Source organism: Bombus impatiens, unplaced genomic scaffold (assembly GCF_000188095.3).
Source record: "Bombus impatiens unplaced genomic scaffold, BIMP_2.2 scf_0342, whole genome shotgun sequence".
NCBI lineage: Eukaryota > Metazoa > Arthropoda > Insecta > Hymenoptera > Apidae > Bombus > Bombus impatiens.
This window is the reverse complement of record NT_176761.1, coordinates 6,541-14,344: the sequence shown is the minus strand read 5'-3', so window position 1 is coordinate 14,344 and position 7,804 is coordinate 6,541. Positions and strand designations below refer to the sequence as shown.

Sequence of the window (7,804 nt, the reverse complement as noted above, 5' to 3'; positions counted from 1 at the left end):
CTTACTACATTTTGCACTTAGGAATAAATAACGTTTCTCTTTTATTATTTTTATATTAGTATTAAAAGCGAATACGGACTGAAAAAGCGCTTAAGACTTCATCTGCATACTGGGTCATTGCCGAACAGTAATTTTAAGTACTTCTTCATTTTTTTCATGCTGTTGTTTAAATCATGCTTTGTTTAACGAAATTCAGGTATTAAAGTAAGGTAAGTAAGGTAACAAGTTAGGCATGTGTCTGTGATGTTGCCAGTAGGGCTACGGATTACTGTACGATATTTGTAAATATCGATGTAGAGAAAGATTCCTGCTGGGTAATTCGAAAGGACGTGCTGCTTAGAAAATGAATATTTTTGTTGATGCATACATTCCTTTGTCTAGATCGTTAATCTGTAACTACGTAGAATCGTTAACTGCGTAGCTGCTTGTGCCATCGGCTCATGTGTCCCCCCTTCCCCCGTCACTTTGTAAGTTACTCGACGAAACTAAGGTACAAGGAGTCATTTAGTCGTCTTATTTCATACAGATAACATGGATCGCGTTGCGTCAGGTTTGCAACGTATTGTAACGTATTGGCGGCGTCGGTCGTTTATTACTCCAATAATTTAATCCAATAATCACACGCGAAAGTAATAAAATTTTATCAAATAATTTTGAACGCGACGTTAGTGTTCTTGTTCGCCGATTATAATTTTAACGGTCGCGGTAATGTGATCCTATTTCATATTCTTCTGAATATTCTCTTTCGGTATTAGAGTCAGTGCATCTCTCAAGAGAACAAAGATTCTGCAGGAGCTCAAGAATGTAACTAGTTTTACACATTGTATTTCAATTTGTTCTCTTTATTATATTTCGTTTGAATTACTGTTAATTATACAATAAAAATGATTGATAATTTAGAAAACTGTAAATGCCATCTTTAATTGAAATAAAGTCTTAAAGTCTTAACATTAAAGTACAATAAAGCTGTCTGATACGCATAAAAAATCACTGAATGTTTTGTTCTCAAACTTTTATATTAGAGTTCCAATTTACATATTTATTAGAGTTTAGTCTTTATTGTTGCTAAAGTTTCAAGTTTGTTAATATGTATTACCGATATTAATGATACCTTATGTCTTCTATAGACATATCACTTTTTCGACTTCTTCTTCATCTTTAGGAGTGTTCTAACAGTGGCTCAAAAGCCAAGTATGTAAGTATTTTTACATACTTACTTTCAGTTATGTCTATTCTGTATATTTTTCTTTGATCACTATCAATGAAGAAATACAATTTGACTGAAAATTTAGGATGATAGCATTTTCTGAGGTTATTTTTTCATTAAAATAAAATAAGAATTAAAGTCTTAATACTGAATTATAAAACAAATGCATAACATACTACAGATTATTTTAGATTTTACACATTCATATTAGAGTTTCAGTTTTTATACTTATCAAATTTTATTAGAATTTCAATCTTTATTATTGCTAAAGTTACTAAAGTTAATAAACCTTCATTTTACATTATCTCCAACTTTTCAAATTGTCAGCGATCACTCATCGTGTTTTGTTTTGTAACAGATTTTTCGCAACTTCCATTTTTACCATTGGCCTTTCAACGGTTCCTGACTGATGTTAATCTTCCTGACGACATTCGCTGGGATAGTGCAGTATTGATGGTAACGTCCTCTGTTTCTCCGCTTCGAACGGTAAGACGCATGCATTTCTGTTCTTCTGGTCACTCAATTATGTCGTATGATAAAAAGTCCGAATCGGCACGGGTGACTGGTTGTATTACGTAGAATTCTTTGAGAGCATACTGAACGCGGGTATCTTTTATACCCTTGAGTAGTAACGCTCTTTTTTCACATTTATTAGTTTAGGATAGGTCTTCTTGCACAGCGCGATTATAAAGGTCTTCTTGCACAGTTTCACATTTATTAGTTTAGGATAGGTCTTCTTGCACAGCGCGATTATAATAATTAGTTTTTTAATAATTAAGTTAAACATATACACTTGAGAATATATTCGTGTTATTTATAAATATGCATATCAATATTCCGTATGAATATTTGCAAATGACAAATATCTACACGAATATTCCTGTATAACATAAATATACTCGATCTTTAGCAATGACTTGATCGTGACAATATTAACCCCTTAACCTACAAATACGGGCATAGCCCGTAGTACGATGATCGAACCAAACGTAAATATTGCGGGCATAGCCCGTAGTACGATGATCGGACCAAACGCACATATTACGGGCATTCTCGAACGTAAATCGTAGGTTAAGGGATTAAGTCGTGTTCGTTTATTTCACTTCTGCTAGAATTTAAAATATCAGTTAAAATTCATTTTTTCCGTATAAGAATTTGTGAAATTTTACGTGCAAGAAGACATTTCGCGACAGGCAGATTTTTGAATCAAAGCAATAATTTTGAACACCGCTTCTGCATGTTTGATTATGTGCTTTAATAAAGAGATTATCTCAGATTATTTCTTTCTTAGTAATATATTTAGAGTCAGTTATTCCATTTGATTGAGTCTCAGTCTTTTTCGCTACCTTCTTTGCAATATTAAAATTTTGTTCCGGTTTATTAAATTAATAAAGTAGAGTTACTTAGTTACTATTAAATGAATAAAGTCGAGTTAATCAGAATCGAAGTAGTAAAATATAAAATCGAAAAACGTTAGTCCGTTAAATAAAAATTACACAAATTAATCATCTTTTCAGATCAGGATTTTCAAGTTTAATCTTTTTCGTGCCCATTATCAGGACCTGATTCACTAGCCCAGGTTCTACCTGAAGGGGAGAAAGACATTGGGCACGATTATCACATTTAATGTAATAATTTCTCAGTCACTGACTATGTGTTAGTGTATCGTCCACGACGTATTTTCCACATTGTGTGTGTGTGTTGTTAGACCGTGGAATTGCGTCGCTTTTCCTCATTCTTTACAACTTCAAATATTAAAAATATCGAGACATATATCGATTCAATTTACATCTCGATACAATCAAAATTTCTGATAATATCATCCACACGATTAAGTGTAACCACGCTTCTAATATTGCCGTCAATTACATTATAATTCCAAGTTTACTTACATTTATTTTAACTATATCATTTCCTCAAACGTGTTTTATCACGTTTCACGCAATGGTCACTAGCCTTCGCTAGTCGATTTCAGGAAAAAGGTACGTACCTTAGAGTGTGCATGTTGTGTGTTAAGCTCGGGTGTCGGAGGCGTCCCGGGACGTTCCCTGTAGTGTAGGTTCTTGCGCCCGGGCGTTATGTGTGAGAACCGTGGAGGTGGACCTGTGGTCGGGTAGACGCGTTTTCGAGTGACCAATCTGTTTCAGGGAATTTCATTCGAATAATCGTCGGTAAAACTGGCACGAATGAAACATATCATCGTCTCTGGCTTTGCGCGTCGATTTTTCGAATTTCGCGATCGTGATCGCGAGTGGTTTTCGAAACGAACGTTAATATTGCTCGAGCATGCACGTGCGAACAGACAGCGATCGCTATATGATCGTTGTTCGTCCATGTGTACTTGTATCAGCTTCCGCGATTCGTGTGTTTATTTCACCTTTGTACTTTATTTATTGGTTTGCGATTTAGAACTCGATTAGTCTCGAGCTTAGATGTAAGTTTCAACGGGCATTGCGCCCGAAGGAAGAAGATGCTATGAGCCGAAGAGGCCCGGCAAACTGTTATAGAAGGGAGCAACTATCAATGACTCCCCATCCTCTGGATCATCCAGCGCATGGGAAGTCATATTTGTTACTACTTTGTCACTATGCTCGCTTTTAGTATTTGTAGTAAAAGTAATAGTAGTTCTTTTTTTGGCTGATGACAGGGATGGACGTGTGGCGGAGGTGTAAACGAAGCTAGGGAAATGAGAGTTTGCGTTTCGTCCCGGGACTACCGGTGGACTCGTCAGTAAGGCTATGCCCGGTAGTCCCTGCCTTAGACGTAGGGGGAGTCTCGCTAGGTGCGGTATTTGTATCGTGCGCCCATATATTCGACCGCTAGCGAGATAGACAGGCTCGTTGTCGTCATAGTAGCCTGCGGATCGCCCGGGATGTGTTGCGCCGCGTTGATGCCTCGACCTATTGGCATCCTGTTGGTACCAATCCACCACACTTTTGTATATTTTCTATCGCACCACTCAAACAAACCATGAGCGTATTAACATAATCTTTAAGATGTAGGATTTCCTATAAAGTTCTGGGCAATAGTGTTTAAAAGTTTGTTACGTCTGGCCACTCTCTACCTAGACCAGGTCATACACCGCGTGCCAGACGAGAACCAGATGTCCGCTCATCCTTGCTGTGTACCCTCAATAGTCTTAAGGACCAATCATAAATCCCAGTAATTTGCTAGCTAAGATCCTCAGTTGTGTGTGCTATTAGAGTAAATGAATCGTATGAGTTTGTATCGCCTTCCATGTGGTTTCGAGGAACGGTGCACCAACGTATTTCGTTGTTGTGTTGGTTGCTTGCGGGTGAACTTTTCGCTTTCGGGTGAACTTTTCCTCTTTCTATGGGTAGACGTGGCGCTGTAATTGGTCCTTCATTCGAATGGCTAGGAGGTACGCTCTATGTAAACCTTCCTTGATTTCTTTCCATTCCTTAGTCACGATAACCGGTTTATTTTGGATAAGAGCGCTTCGAGTTTCTTATCTTTGCGAGCAACTAAAAGAAGACCACTGAATTACGAGACAGCAAGATTACGTTCTTGTTTCGTTTTCCAGGTTTCAGTACGATATTGCATTTGTACTCTAGCAGCATTACTTTTCCATTTAACCAATCTTGAAATGGGACTAGGGGTCTATAGTGGGTAATGAGTCCAAATTTACTAACACAAAAGGTCGGAAATATTGCGTAGCATATATCATAGCCAAGTATTCCTTCTCAGTTGCTGAATAATTCTTCTCGACTGGGTATAAATTGCGTGAACCATATGGAACCAGTAAATCGGGACCAATTTCATCTTGGCTCAATACTGCAGTCAATATTTCTATGATCTAAAGCGTCGGTAATGATAAAAATTGGATGGTTGAGATCTGGATAATGTAGTATTACAGATTTTCAAACTGCTTCTATTGTTCATCAGTCCATTTCAAACGGATTTCTTTTTTTAGCAGTTGAATCAATGATTTTGCGTTAACAAAATAGTCTATGATAACGACGATAATATGTGACTTGTCAATCCTAAGAATTGTTACATGTCCTTGGTTTCTGGATTGTTGGATTCTGACTTTGGAGTAAGAAAATTTTCTATCGCATGGAGTTTCCTTGGACCTGGTTTGACATCGTCAATGACGCCGTAAATCCGCGATTTTTGAGATGATTCAACAATCTTTCTCATTAACTATATCACAAACTATATCATTCAAATAATTTTGAATTTATATTTCACGGAATTAATACCAGATATGTTAAACGTTGAAATTCATTTGTCAGATCAAACATTGAGAAATACTTTGCACCTCTCAGTTGGTCCAGAGTTTCGGTAATTTGAGATAATGGATACTTGTCGCTTTGTTTTTTTCGTTCAATGCACGAAAATTTATCATCATGCGCCAATGTTCATTGTAACGGGCGTCCGATATTTTCGATATAATCCATAAAGCGGAGTTATACGGTGAAGTGGACGGTCTAATTGTTTCTTGGAGTAACAAAGCTTCAAATTGATTCTGTATCTTCTCTTGATTCATCGGTGGGTAGCGGTACTGCCTAGTATATGTTACAATTTCGGCTGTTACATAAATCGAGTGGCGAATTCTTCATTCGTTATATCTTACAACTTTCGCATGTAACAATTTCCTTTATTATTTGGAATAACAATGATGTTCCACGTGGACAACTTTGGTAGGACAAGTATCTGTAGATATAATCTCTATCTGTCCCACCAAAATTGTATCTGTATATACAGTAATACAATATCTGCCATAATACATTATCGAATATTAATGCCACTTACTATATGCATATTGTTGAGCTTTTATTGAAACGTTTGCAAACGGTGCAACAAGAAATTTTTCAAGGTTCGACTGGGTATTGTACGTGGAACGAACGAGAAACAAGTCTGTGTAGCAGGGCTGATCGGCCCTGACCGTTGGGAGCATGCTATTCCGTTCGATCTCCGGTCGGTATCATCAGTATTGATGCCTCCAAACTGGATTTACGTGCCAAGAATTTGGACGGTGGATAAATTGGCTGCACCTGATTCCGATCGACGTACCTCGGGCATTACGCTATTTTATACGGCATTGGGGCTGATCTCGTTCTACTTCGAACGACCAAGTTTAACCGTTTGATTTTACGAGATCTGTGTAATTCAAACCATCGTCAAATTATTGTAAAATAGAGATTGTAAGAGGATAATGAAAGTATTACGAGATTTCGTTGGATCGTTTGTGAAATATTATTATAATTGGTAAACGCCTGATAAACAGGAAATCGTACCTTTCATACCGAGCGTCGTCTAAATCAGGCCGGAAGGCGATTCTCTTTTTACGGATCTTTCCACGGGTCCAGTGTAAATGCGTAACACGTTCGTTTATACGTTCAAGCGATCAATTAGCGTAATTTAATGAGATCCATAATTAAATGGAGGCAAACATTACATTGCTGCGATAATTAACAGCCGATTAGAGCACTAGGCGGGAGTAACTATGACTCTCTTAAGGGATAGCTAGCATGCGGCAGTTAAACGGTTGTGCTGGGGATCCTTGAGAGTTTCATGGTTGCTCGGGTGCAGGGGGACCTCGGTCTCGTCTGCCCAAGTCGCACTCCTACCTCCTCGTGGTACCTCTGGTAACATGTGCGCAGCGTGGGCGTGGGGAATTGTCTCCCGGACGCGGCGTCCATGGCTAAACGGAGTGTGGCGCAGAAGGAGCGAAAGGCATAGTAATTATCGGCTTGCCGATCAACGGTATTTTGCCGTGAATAAATGAACTGACAACTTGTAATAGAAACTTGTTCCTATAATGTGTTTGGTAACGACCGGTAATGAATAAGGTTAACGATTTGGAAATGTTTGGATTGATTGCGAAGATAACAAAATTTAATTTGTAAATTCGCGAGTGGCAGCAGTGCCTTGTAAACGAGATAGAAAAGCTAGCCGAGGTGCCCCCGATATTAAGGGAAATGTACGCTCGGATAAGTAGGATTTGGGATGAAAGAAAAAGTGATAAGGAAGAACTTAAGAAATGTTTGGATGAATGTTTAATTGAGCATCTCTATGGAGCTCTAAAAGATAAAGGGGGGAAACCGCAAAGCAGCCAGAAACAAAAAGAAAAAGCCAATACGGCAAAAAAATCTAAAAAAGCATCCAGAAATTATAGAAAGAAATTCTCATTTGCACGTTGCCAAGAAATGTATAAAGAATGTCCTAAGAAGTTGGCCGATGCCATAGTTAACAATGACAGGACTAACTTGGAACCAGCCAAACAACCGCCAGAGGCAGGAGATGTGAGAAGGCTCTACAATGATCTATGGGGGAGAACTGGCCCCATGAACCTTGAAATATCAGATAAAAGTACCTCAGAGCTGCCACTGGGTGACTACTTCGGGCCGATTACTGTCGGGGAAGTCGAGGACAGAATTGAGAAAATTAGGAAGAAGTCTGCGGCAGGTCCAGATGGGCTATTGAAAGATAATTTACTAATACCAGGCCTGCCCATTATACTCGTCAAATTTTTCAACATGCTATGGTATAGTTTCTATTTTCCGATCTTATGTAAGGAGAATAGGACTACATTAATTCCAAAGCCCAACAAAAATGCTAGCAATGTTGAAA

The 7,804-nt window shown here is 38.2% G+C and overlaps 1 long non-coding RNA gene across 3 annotated transcripts; it reads left to right on the top strand.

Moving 5' to 3' along the window:
• Positions 1-312: 312 nt before the first annotated feature.
• LOC117151659 lies at positions 313-2,864 on the top strand. Of its 3 annotated transcripts, XR_004461747.1 has the most exons (5): positions 313-629; positions 756-804; positions 1,128-1,195; positions 1,566-1,872; positions 1,939-2,082. It is a non-coding gene; the product is annotated as an uncharacterized LOC117151659 (long non-coding RNA). The 3 variants fall into 3 exon arrangements; XR_004461748.1 differs by lacking the exons at positions 313-629; positions 1,939-2,082 and adding an exon at positions 2,725-2,864 and having other exon boundaries at positions 639-804; positions 1,566-1,693; XR_004461746.1 differs by lacking the exon at positions 313-629 and having other exon boundaries at positions 639-804.
• The last annotated feature ends 4,940 nt before the right edge of the window (positions 2,865-7,804 follow it).